The sequence below is a fragment of the Salmo trutta genome, chromosome 3 (assembly GCF_901001165.1).
Source record: "Salmo trutta chromosome 3, fSalTru1.1, whole genome shotgun sequence".
Lineage (NCBI taxonomy): Eukaryota > Metazoa > Chordata > Actinopteri > Salmoniformes > Salmonidae > Salmo > Salmo trutta.
This window is the reverse complement of record NC_042959.1, coordinates 57,316,159-57,328,895: the sequence shown is the minus strand read 5'-3', so window position 1 is coordinate 57,328,895 and position 12,737 is coordinate 57,316,159. Positions and strand designations below refer to the sequence as shown.

The window sequence follows — 12,737 nt, the reverse complement described above, 5'->3', positions numbered from 1 at the left end:
ACTTAAACAAGCCAGACTGGACAACACATTTCTAGCCTGATGTTTCACCTGACTTCTCTCTATGCTTTTACAGTAAAAAAATGGCTTTCTGCTTTGTCTCTCTGAGAAGACAAAAAGCCTGGAGTAGTTCTGTCTTTTTGAGATGTCCCTGGGTGACCTAGTAATCCGAAGGCTCTTTCTCAATTGTCCTCCTGATTCCTCACATCCTCTCTCTTCACCTCCTCAAAATGCACAGAAGATCCTAGGTTCCTTTGTCTAATCTTCTCCTCCAATGCATTTTGAGGAGGCGAAGAGAGAGGACGTGAGGAATCAAGGAAAGACAATTGAAAAAGAGCCTTTGTTTCACGGAAGCTGAAAAGGTCTTTCAAATAGTAAAGACAATTCAGCATCTGGGCAATTCCACAGTAGAGCTCAGTAGAGTACAGCACAGCAGAGTGCATTCGAGTACAGTACTATAGTGTATTTAACTCTAGTGTGCTCTACTGAACTATACTCTAGTTATTTACTGAACAGTACTGCCCAGTGCTATACTTTTCTGTACTCTACTTTGCTGTCCAAACTTGTGAACCCAACTGTGGTTTGTGACTATTATGATTTCCACCATTGTAGCCAATCAACTGCAGAAATTCAGTTAGTGAACAAGTTATCGTCACAATAATTCATAAACAAAATTGATATCAGTAAAACACTGACTAATTAATAGATATACCTTTATTTGTTATTTCTGAACATTCATTATCCTCCCCTCCTAATGAGGGAGAGCAATTAGAAAATATCTTAAAGATATGCGGGTTTTTGGTAACAGAATTTTAAGGCACAAGGCAATTGTTCTTCAACATACAGAAGGCAGACAAATATATCCAAAACTAAATATAAAGTGTTGATATTTGTTGGCAAGGGGTCTTTTACTTCAATATGAATGTTATGTATTTCTAATACCTTTAAAAACCATTTCTGGTAGATGTTTTCCAAAAAAATACCCCTTTTCCATCTTTGCTTATTCCTACATTTTAAGATGGAAAATTGTAAAAACAATTATATATCCCTTAACAAAAAAAGACAGCTTAAATTTGACATGCTTCTATGAACTTCACGTTGCTGCTCATGGGGTCTTTTAGATGGAAATCACTATATCCTTTTCACATAGTCACCAATCTCTTACATCTATACATGATCCCACCTCTGACATTTGTAGTGATGGGAGCAGGAGACAGTTTCCAAACTGCTCCTATATGGGTTTGGTTACAAAAGGGTGAGCAGTAGCAGCAGTAACCAAGGAGAATGTTATTAAGCCTCTCTCTCTGATGACATCACAGCTGTAGCAACTGAGCTAAGGCCGAGAGTGCCAGGTCTCTTCTATCAGGACGTGGCTGACAGGCCTTGCACGGCTCCCTAGTGTTTTGTATTGCCGTTTGCCTTGGAGACGATAAGCACCCTGATGATGGGGATGGGAGAAGTAGCGTAGAGCGGAGCAGCCTGGAGATTCTAATGCATTTTAATAAGGCTCCCGCTCCACAATAGGCAAACAGCGCTGTTAGTATCTTACTCTGGCATTTCTCCTCACTGCCTGTCGCTGGCTTGTCCCTTCAGGATCACCTTCGAGATGCCCTCCCTGCTCTGCATCCTCATCCTTTTGAAGGACAACTTGCTCACCTCTCCGCTCTCACAAAGAACCACTTAATAGCCCTCTCTTCTCGGCTGCTTTATTGCCTGTGTCCTCCAGGCTTGTTATTTTTATTCCTGGCCCAATTGTGGCATGTCAGGTTGGATCAAGCCTCCTAGCGCTCATGTTAGCTAGAGCTACAGCCCAATGCACAACATTAGTGGCTGTACCATACTCTCCCTCTCTTTCTCACTGCTGGGGACACACTGTCAGCCTGCCACAACAACCCAGATACAGTTAAAGCCACTGTAGTCTGTAAGGGTTCCAATCATTTAAAATGCACCCCTTGAATTCTAAAATAACTTATAGCCTAGATTATTCTCCTTAAAAAAAAATCTTCCAGTTTCCTTAAAGTTAACAGTACTTTGTTTATTTTAGAGGTCAACCAATTAATCGACATGGCCGATTAATTAGGGCCGATTTCACGTTTTTATAACAAATCGGTAAATCTGCATTTTTGGACGCCGATTATGGCTGATTACATTGCATTCCACGAGGAAACTCCGTGACAGGCTGACCACCTATTACGCGAGTGCAGCAAGGAGCCAAGGTAAGTTGCTAGCTAGCATTAAACTTATCTTATAAAAAAAACAATCATTCTTCACATAATCACTAGTTAACTACACACGGTTGATGATATTACTAGGTTAACTAGCTTGTCCTGCGTTGCATATAATCAATGCGGTGCTTGTTAAGTTATCATCGAATCTCAGCCTACTTCGCCAAACGGGTGATGATTTAACAAAAGCACAATCATTGCACGAATGTACCTAACCATAAACATCAATGCCTTTCTTAAAATCAATAAACAGAAGTATATTTTTTTAAACCTGCATATTCAGTTAAAATAAATTAATGTTAGCAGGCAATATTAACTAGGGAAATTGTGTCACTTCTCTTGCGTTCATTGCACGCAGAGTCATGGTATATGCAACAGTTTTGGCCGCCTCGTTCGTTTCGAACTAATTTGCCAGAATTTTACATAATTATGACATAACATTGAAGGTTGTGCAATGTAACAGCAATATTTAGATTTAGGGTTGCCACCCATTCGATAAAATACAGCACGGTTCCATATTTCACTGAAAGAATAAACATTTTGTTTTCGAAATTATAGTTTCCGGATTTGACCATATTAATGACCAAAGGCTCGTATTTCTGTGTTTATTATAATTAAGTCTATGATTTGATATTTGATAGAGCAGTCTGACTGAGCGGTGGTAGGCAGCAGCAGGCTCGTAAGCATTCATTCAAACTTGACTGCGTTTGCCAGCAGCTCTTAGCAATGCTGTTAATGACTTCAAGCCTATCAACTCCTGAGATTAGGCTGGCAATACTAAAGTGCCTATTAGAACATCCAATAGTCAAAGGTATATGAAATACAAATGGTATAGAGAGAAATAGTCGACGCGTCATAATTTCTATAATAACTACAACCTAAAACTTCTTAACTGGGAAAATTGAACCACCAGCTTTCATATGTTCTTAGCAAGGAACTTAAATGTTAGCCTTTTTTAAATGACACTTTTACTTTCTTCTCCAACACTGTGTTTTTGCATTATTTAAACCAAATTGAGCATGTTTCATTATTTATATGAGACTAAATAGATTTTATTTATGCATTATATTAAGATAAAAGTGTCATAAGTTATATAATGTTTTTTTTTAATCTACCGATTAATCGCTATCAGCATTTTTGGTCCTCCAATAATCGGTATCGGCGTTGAAAAATCATAAATCGGTCAACCTCTAGATTGTTTCCAGTCGTTGCCCCAGGGGCCCATGAGAAATGGGTGCTGATGCATCTATTCTGCAGGGGGTGAGGAGAAATGTCAGACACATGGGAGGACAGATCATCCTATGGAAACATTGCAGCATAGCACAGAATCCAGCCACATGAAGGCCAGAAAATTAAATGCAATAGTATGAAATAGTCCAGAAGAATATAAATCTTTTTTTTAACCTTTATTTAACTAGGCAAGTCAGATAAGAACAAATTCTTATTTTCAATTGCAGCCTAGGAACAGTGGGTTGTTCATGGGCAGAACGACAGATTTTTACCTTGTCAGCTCGGGGATTCGATCTTGCAACCTCCCGGTTACTAGTCCAACGCTCTAACCACTAGGCTACCTGCCGCCCCATTTATAGGCCTAAGAGGAATTGTGTGCATTACACAGATCTTCCAAAAAGCAGAAACTGAGTATTGTCAATAACACACCAACGAATTAGCTGATAGCAAATAGGCTACCTTGCTAATATTCAGATAGACATTCAGAGACAGACAGACACACACACACACACACACACACACACACACACACACACACACACACACACACACACACACACACACACACACACACAGACAGACAGACAGACAGACAGACAGACAGACAGACAGACAGACAGACAGACAGACCTCATAGACTCCCCCAGACTTCCACTTCATCTACCTCCCATTCATTATAGATGACCTTCCTAACAGAAGTGCCAAGGCAATGAAAATTAGGCATTCATATTTAGGACAGGTTGGCTGTTTGACACTACCATGCTCCCCCACTACATCATGATATGTAGGCTATAGCAGCACCCACTCATCTGAAACCAAGAGCAACTGGTGAAAGAGGTCCATATTGCAGAAGAAGTCACGATAGCCTACTTTTTAAATAAATTAATCATTAATATTGTTGGCTAGGCCTATTTGCGAAACTATAAACTTCATGTGTATTCAAAAGGGGGATTCAAGTGGGTCTGGGCAGGTGTGATGTAGTTGTGTGTATGTGTTGTATTGTTTATAAGAGATCAAATAAAATATCATAAAAATAAAAGGTAGATTCAAAAACTATATGAAAACCTCAAGGTAATGCTGGTTTTCAATTTTAGTTGGTGGGATTTTCACAAAAGTCATCCTCAGTCAACATGGATGTAGGTAATTCTTGAAAATCTAAGGGATTAATTACTTGGTTTGTGATTGTCCTAGTGTAGCTAAATCTCTCCAGGATGAATGATTTGAAGGAAAAACATTCAATCCCAGATAATACTACCTGACCAAACTGTGTTAGAAGTTACCATTTAAGTCATCCAGAATTGAGATGAACACACATAACCTTTGTAAAGACAGATGAGTGTTTACTACTTCAGTCTTGTTTAGGCCTAGACAAAACTGTGTTCATGAACAATCGCTATTGATAACAATGTCGTGGTTCAGATTACCATTGTATGATTGAACACGTATAGCCTAGCATTGTAGGAATAAGCTTGATTGATATTCATAAAGACTCCATGGTCTACTTAGAAACAACAGGTCATGTTCATATTTGATGCCATGACGTAATTTGTCAAGGCAAACTGTTAACGTTACATTCTTGCGTTAAAATAGTGTGTCATGCCCATGAGCAGAACGCATTGATACAGTAGCGTCAAGATCATTTGCCAAGAGTCACAGTGCTTTTGGATTCGAAACTTTGTCCTGAAACTAAAAGTTTTCAAACAAACACCACATTGAACACATGACATGCACCGATAATAAAACGTCTTTATTATTCTTACCGGGGAGTTTCGATAAAACGGAAAGGTATTTTCTTCACTGCAGCTGAAATGTTTCAGCTAAGGCAGCATTACTAGCTCCAGAGCATACTCTCCGCAGAAACGTTCCAGAGGATTGACGTGATAGAATGAACCTCCTTAACGATATGCCTCAATGTAGGTGCAACTGTACGAAATACCAACGCATTCATTGAAGTTTAAAGTTGGACACTAATTTTTTTTAATGTTAGCTGTCAAAAGGGCGATTTCGATTCGACTTGCTATCCTGTCTCCACCCACTGCAATGTCAAATCCTATATCCAAACCTCGCGAGATGTAATCGGTGCTTTCTCCACACTCCCTGATGATATGACCATAGAGATAACATAAGAGGAAATAAAATGAGGTCCCAGAATTTTTACGATTTGATTGTATAATTTATGTCGAAAAAAGTATGTCAAATGAATCCTTCTCTTTTGTATTATGTTTATCTTGCATAGACCACTAGTTACAATTCACTCACGTGCAAACTACTTTGTTTTTCAGGACAAGCTATTTACACATATAACAAACTGCATGTAAAATGTTTATATAAGAAAACATTTGCACATACTGCATTTCTCCACTCTCCTCACAACTCCATATTACCTTTGGCATTTCATTAATCACAGCTTGCACCCTTCTGACTGGGGGTTAGGGGACATTACTTTTGCATTAATCATGATCATCTCTAAATAAATGGAATCTATGGATTTCACATGACTGGGAATACAGATATGCATCTGTTGGTCACAGATAACTTAGAAAAAAATAAAAGAGCACGCTTTTCCAGCGTGCCAGTGGCCATCAAAGGTGAGCATTTGCCCAATGAAGTTGGTTACAATGCCGAACTGCAGTCAGGTCAAGACCCTGGTAAGGATGATGAGCACGCAGATGAGCTTCCCTGAGACGGTTTCTGACAGTTTATGTAGAAATTCTTTGGTTCTGCAAACCCACATTTTCATCAGCTGTCCGGGTGGCTGATCTCAGACGATCCCACAGGTGAAGAAGCCGGATGTGGAGGTCCTGGGCTGGCGTGGTTACACGTGGTCTGCGTTTGTGAGGCCGGTTGGACGTACTGACGAGGGGAGAGTGAAATAAATGCTCAAGTAGGACTGCTTTCCTACTGCCATATACCATAATACATTGATCTCTGCCAGAAAAAGATAAATGAAAATAAAATGCAGAAACAAAACAAATCTGTAGTGGTGACATGATCAAATACAACGACATCCACAGATTTCACACATTCATCTCATATGTCAACATTGATTGCATTGGCCTCTCAAGCGAGGCCCTTCCCCCGGGGACAAAGCTCCACACAAGCCCCACCCCGGCTCCCGATCCAGGCATTGAAGATGTTAATAAAATATCTGTTTGTTATCTGCCCACAGGTGGCACAGTAGGCTACTCTGGCGAATTTCAATGATGTCCTGTCTGTCCATCAAATTGTGCGGCGTTGAATGATCATTGAGAAGCAAAATAACAGTTGTATGTTGTTAATACGCACATTGTTTTACTCCAATGCAATGTGTAGACAAGACTGCACGTTAGGCTACACAGGTTGTCACGTAGGCAGTGTAGTGCTGCTGGAGCACATGTCAGCCAAGCCAAAACATATGACCCCTCAAGGAAGGCCCCAGCGTGATCTGAACTCACAACCCCCTGGTTTACAAGAACATTGTGCTAACCATTGAGCTATGGAGCCATAAAACCCAGTAACTCGCCACAAAAATTATCTTCTGGATGTTCTTCTGGGTGTTGGTGAGAGAGCTTGCGTAGATAATGTTAAATGGTAACATGTTAACCTGATAGATGTCATTTCTGTGCTGGCTGTTCTGTTGACACGAGACATAAGCTACTACAACAACAACATAATTCTTCACAAGGTATGTATACATTGGGAGCAGAATTGAACACAAATCGGGATTGTACTGACCTGGATTAAAACATGTGACCCTTTAGTCAAGGCCCCAGCGAGAATTGAACTCGCGACCCCTGGTTTACAAGACCAGTGCTCTAACCACTGAGCTATGGAGCCTTACCTACTCACACCTTGAGACAACAGGTCATTTACATATCACAACTGGCTCTTGCCAATTCACAGACAGAAGGCCACACCTCATGCCACTCACTCCACCACACAGCTGCTAGGGCAGTCTGGCCCAACCAGCTAAACAGGCTGTTAGCATATGAAGCAAAGTAAACTACTCTAGGCTTGAGTGACTGCTGGTTTTCAGTCTTTCTGTTACATCGTGATCTACATGAGATTTAGACCAGAGAAACACAATACACATTTTTACATGCCAATTGGACCTGTGCAATAAAACACACACACACACACACACCCACACACACACACACCTGTGGCACTGCCAGGACTTGCCACTAGAAGGCAGCAACATACCATAAAATGCATTAACATTGACAGAAAACAGCCTACAACTAATCACTGCAATTTTATTGTCTGTTGCTGCGCTCTAGTGGCGAGTCCTAGCAGTGCCACAGAGAGTGTTTATTAGTCACATGCGCAGGGTTGCAGATGTAAATGCAGGGTACAGTGAATATCTTAAGCTACTACAGTACAGGTCAAAGGGAACTGAATGATACAATAGTAACATAATAATAATTACATATTTACAACTAACATGATAAATGTCCATTGGGTGGGGGCACTATCTGGCAGCACTTCTACCCAAGATCTGCAGGGCAGCGGGAACAACTACATACACAAATCACAGCATCAGGACCACGACAGTCCAGAAACTGGTCAATGCTGGTTTAGATGCGACGGAGATTATGTCAGTGAGTGGGCGTCGGTACAGAACAGAAAGAGTGGGTCGCGTCCATAGATACAGAACAAAAAGAACGAATGACTGGGTCGCGTCTCTAGCAACCCTAGATTTGTGTCGGGACTATATCTTGTGAAAGGATGAAATAGTACGAATAAATTGATCAAAATAACATTTATAATGAAAATATGTCAAACATTATTTGAATATGTTGGTAACCCGTTGTATAAAAATGATAATGTCCTCGAAGCCAGTGTTCGGCAGATATATTGGGACGGTTTGCCGGCCCGAGTCGAACACCCATACCAATATATCCTCCAATCACTGGCTTCTCGGGCATTATCACTTAAATGTCCTACACAGTTTTCGGGTAATTTTATGATTTCATGTCTATTGGCTGTTTAGTGATGAACAAAACTGGAAATTGCTTCTCTGATGTTTTCAAGTAGCATCCCTGAGATGACTAATACAAGAAATGATGGACAGTGTAGCTCACACATGCATAATCTATGAGAATTACTGCCTTACCTCAATTAGCTACAAAATCCCTAGTTTGAAAGCGACTGTTTTCTGGAAGCTGTGCCATTCCATTTTCCCTAGATTTTCCCCCCACGTGGGCCAGCCCCCTATCAATTCGTGTTCCAGTCAATGAGTTCAGCCCCTCGCTACTTGAGTGACAGCTAGCAAGAATCAGAGAAGAGCGAGAGAGAGCGCAATGACGTGGTGCACACGTGATGTAGTACGCAATTGTCGGGGACAACTTTTGGCTCATGAGCGCTACTTTCAGAACTACTGGCTAAAAAGTATTCAAAGTACCGGAAAATCCATTTAAACTATATGTACAGTAGCACCAAATGTTCCAATACAATAACATTCTAAATGTTGATACTGTCGGTGCTTTTTAAAATATTAAATCTCAATCTAGGTTGCCAAACTCACACAGAAACAAGCCTGGGCAGGATAACGAATAGCTTTAACACGGGAATAGTGTAAAACACAAAAACAAGTTGAATTTTACATCTAATGAAGGAATGAATGAGTCATGGGGGTTCTGGTCCTCAAGGAGGGAGCTGTCGTTTTCCCCCGTGTTGTCACAATTTAACTGTCACAAATGTATTAACTCACGGCCTGTTTGCAATTATATGGTGTGGTTTAGTATGGGTATATATATATATATATATATATATATATAAGTGATTTACTGTCTACATTGGTCTGGGTTTAGTTCTGCTGTCCTGATGCACTTACCCAACATGACCACTAGAGGGTACCAAACATCCACAGGAGTGCCTGCTTTCTCCACCACACACTGAATACAGAAAACACAATGTTTTAGGTCTGAAAAATACAATTCTACTCCCCAGGGGGAGAAAAGTTGGAAACGCTTCCGGTTATGCGTGTCATCCTTGCGCAGGGGCCATGCTAATCTTCTCTGTATCGTTCCAATTTTAGTATATGTGCTGCCGAAGCGAGCACAAATAGTCCATATTTACAGACCCTAACTATACGACCAGACTAGACTAGCAGTCTCATTGACGGTTAATCTCTGAAACCACCCTGATACTCACAATTACTTAAAACACAAGTCAACCACCGCTATACACACACAGCACTTTTGGAGATACTATTTAAAAGATTCTAACAGATGCCTTTCACCGACCCGGAGAGCAGGCTGGGGGTTATGTAGAGTAGCGGGCTGTGCTGTGATTGGTGTCGTTAGACAAAAAAACCAGGCTGTATCCCCCCTCCCTTCCCCCATAACACTCTTTGCTAGGCTAGTAGAAACTAAACTTATCTTAAATCTGTATCTAGTGGCAGCTTTTACATAGAGCTATGACAGGTCAGGCTTAGTGTGTGTGCTTTGAACACTTTCACATCTGTAAACAGCAGAAACTCTTACCAACAAGGAGGGGATAAACTAAAGACATTTGTGATACACTCACAAGTCGCCATCTTGGATTCTTTTTTTTAAACCAGTCTTCTTTCACGTCCGCTGGTGCAGTACTGATGTTGTCCGCCAGATGGGGATCCATCCACAGCAAATAAGACTTTGCAGAGGGCTGATATAAACGCTGTTCCACCTAGCAGCCAGAAAGTCAAGTCTGTTGACAGCAGATGGACATTTGAATAATTTCACACGTTTGACATCAACACATTTCTACAATTTACAATAAATGGTAAAATACAACAACCATGTTTTCCCAGAGGAATCTATATATTAGAAGACAAAGTTCAAAGTAGACAAACTCCAAAATGGAGGGGAGTGAAACAGTTTTTATATAAATGGGTTGCACTTTAGAATGCAGCAGCACTGAATAAAGTGGTGGTAATTACATGTGGTAAGTAACAAGTTATAGCTAGCTACTCACACCGAAGTGCAGCGGAACGTGTGTAGCTAGTCTGAAGGTGCCCCAGTAACTGTTATCTGCGCGTTAGAGATGTCGACGATGTCTGAAGGGAATGCGTGGCCATAACATAGTTAACTTTGACTTTTGAACAGCAGCAGCTATAACATTAAGTATTTTATAGAACCAGAGCAACTCAAGCTTACCTTTCGCAAGCAAGTATATAACTTTCAAGGTGTGGTTCTGGTAGCTGCTAACCCGTATTTTCGATAGATTACAGTATCCCAAATGCGCTATCATCAGAGATGGCTCTTCATAGTTCAACGCCAATCAACGCTCGAGGCGCCCTATCACCGCAAATTGTCTACACACTCCTGGAGATGGTTGAAAGAAATAGACCCTGCTCTGCATGCATTATGCAACTATCCATGTACACACTAGGCCTACACACAAAATAAAATGTGGTGGTTGTTACTCCAGATATGACGTTTGAGAACCACGGTAGACGGTTTGAAGAACGTTTTTGAGTAGCGATTCTAGAGGCATGTTTCTAATATCAGTGCGCCATACTATATTCTATCTGCCATTTCCAGAGAGGCAACGTGCAAAAACAACCGTATTCCAACCACTCAGGCTGACGTCAACATTGAAGGATCATAACTGAAATATTGATGTCATTATGTCAACCAATTTTCAACATAGATGGAAAATATTGTAGAATGTGTTGACTTTGTAAATCTGAAAAACGCAAGATCAGCTAATGTTTACTATCAGAGAAAACAAACTGGGCAAATTTACCTACAGTTGTTTATTCCATTCTAAACCCTATCCTGGCCTGCGTATATACACTACATTACCAAAAGTGTGTGGACACCAGCTCGTTGAACATCTCATTCCAAAATCATGGGCATCAATATGGAGTTGGTCCTCCCTTTCCACTAGATGTTGGAACATTGCTGCGCTGACTTGCTTCCATTCAGCTACAAGAGCACTGATGTTGGGCGATTAGGCCTGCCTCTCAGTCGGCATTCCAATTCATCCCAAAGGTGTTCAATGGGGTTGAGGTCAGGGCTCTGTGCAGGCCAGTCAAGTTCTTCCACACCGATCTCGACAAACCATTTCTGTATAGACTTCACGTTGTGCAAGACAAGTAACGAGCAGCAAAATCACTAGCCTATGTCAATCTACTATCCCCCATAGTAGAACAGTTTACCTATTCTATTGGTCCGTTTGTTGAGAAAGCGTGAATGTTTGTTCCATAATGCAATTAGCAGGAAACCCTGTCAAAAGCGCACTGCACATCCAAGCGGTTTCCTATGACAGAGATTCAAATATCCATCAGAAATGTAAAAAGAGGGGAGATGTAATATGCAACAACTAGCATGGGTTGCTAATATGACTAGGATTGTGCCTTTGGCCATGGACAATGAAAGAAAGTTTATATAAAATAATTGCCTCCATAGATATGGTCTGATTTTGGCTAGGCTACTTTGAAGCAAGGTAAGACCTGCACATCATAATATGTATTAAAACTTTCAGGTTTCAAAATGCATACTGTCTTCAGCTCATTGCAAAGTGGTGTGTGACACGCTGATGAAGCCTGCCTTCCTTTGCCTATGCATTTGCTGAATGAGATGCTGTAGCAGCAGCTCTCGCGCTGTCTGACAGATTTTCCGCTCAAAGGCTCTGTATATGTATGCTGTACGAGTGTGATAAGATACATAACGAATATACTGTACACACGCCAATTTAATTCCACTAAATTATGCAAAATAACAGACTGATATGCATGACCAGTCAAATGTTCACTGAACAAAAATATAAAATGCAACATGTAAAGTGTTGGTCCCATGTTTCATGAGCTGAAATAAAAAATCCCCAATATCTTCCATATGCACGACAAGCTTATTTCTCTCAAAGTTGGTGCACAAATTTGTTTACATCCCTGTAAGTGAGCATTTCTCCTTTGCCAAGATAATCCATCCACCTGACAGGTGTGGCATATTAAGAAGCTGATTAAACAGCATTACCATTACACATGTGTCCCTTGTGCTGGGGGCAATAAAATGCCACTTTAAAATGTGCAGTTGTCACATGACACAATACCACAGCTGTCTCAAGTTTTGAGGGAGCGTACAATTGACATGCTGACTTCAGGAATGTCCACCAGAGCTGTTGCCAGAGAATTTCATGTTAATTTCTCTACCGTAAACTGCCTCCAACTCCATTTTACAGATTTTAGCAGTACGTCCAACCGGCCTCACAATTGCAGACCACGTGTAACCACGCCAGCCCAGGACCTCCACATCCGGCTTCTTCACTTGCAAGATCGTTTCTGCTGGGGAGTATTTCTGTGGGGAAAAACTCATTCTG

At 40.9% G+C, this 12,737-nt stretch overlaps 1 protein-coding gene and 2 non-coding genes across 9 annotated transcripts in view; all 3 read right to left on the bottom strand.

Annotated features, from left to right (window-relative positions):
• The window catches only part of LOC115180439 (protein O-linked-mannose beta-1,4-N-acetylglucosaminyltransferase 2), a 34,885-nt gene extending 24,173 nt beyond the window's left edge, over window positions 1-10,712 (bottom strand). Inside the window, exons 1-4 of one of the 7 annotated variants that reach the window (XR_003873093.1) lie at window positions 10,571-10,712; window positions 9,963-10,121; window positions 9,268-9,328; window positions 6,272-6,305 (exon numbers count right to left, since the gene is read on the bottom strand). The gene's annotated coding sequence lies outside the window, so the exon portion shown is untranslated. Of the gene's footprint in view, window positions 1-5,212; window positions 5,994-6,270; window positions 6,306-9,267; window positions 9,329-9,919; window positions 10,348-10,388; window positions 10,471-10,570 lie in introns of those variants that run through there. The other 6 variants (XM_029742544.1, XR_003873092.1, XM_029742525.1 and 3 more) reach the window with 6 other exon arrangements.
• trnat-ugu (transfer RNA threonine (anticodon UGU)) lies at window positions 7,196-7,268 on the bottom strand. The gene has a single exon. It is a non-coding gene; the product is annotated as a tRNA-Thr (tRNA).
• On the bottom strand, window positions 9,389-9,495 carry LOC115189661 (U6 spliceosomal RNA). The gene has a single exon (XR_003876970.1). It is a non-coding gene; the product is annotated as a U6 spliceosomal RNA (small nuclear RNA).
• Window positions 10,713-12,737: the final 2,025 nt, after the last annotated feature.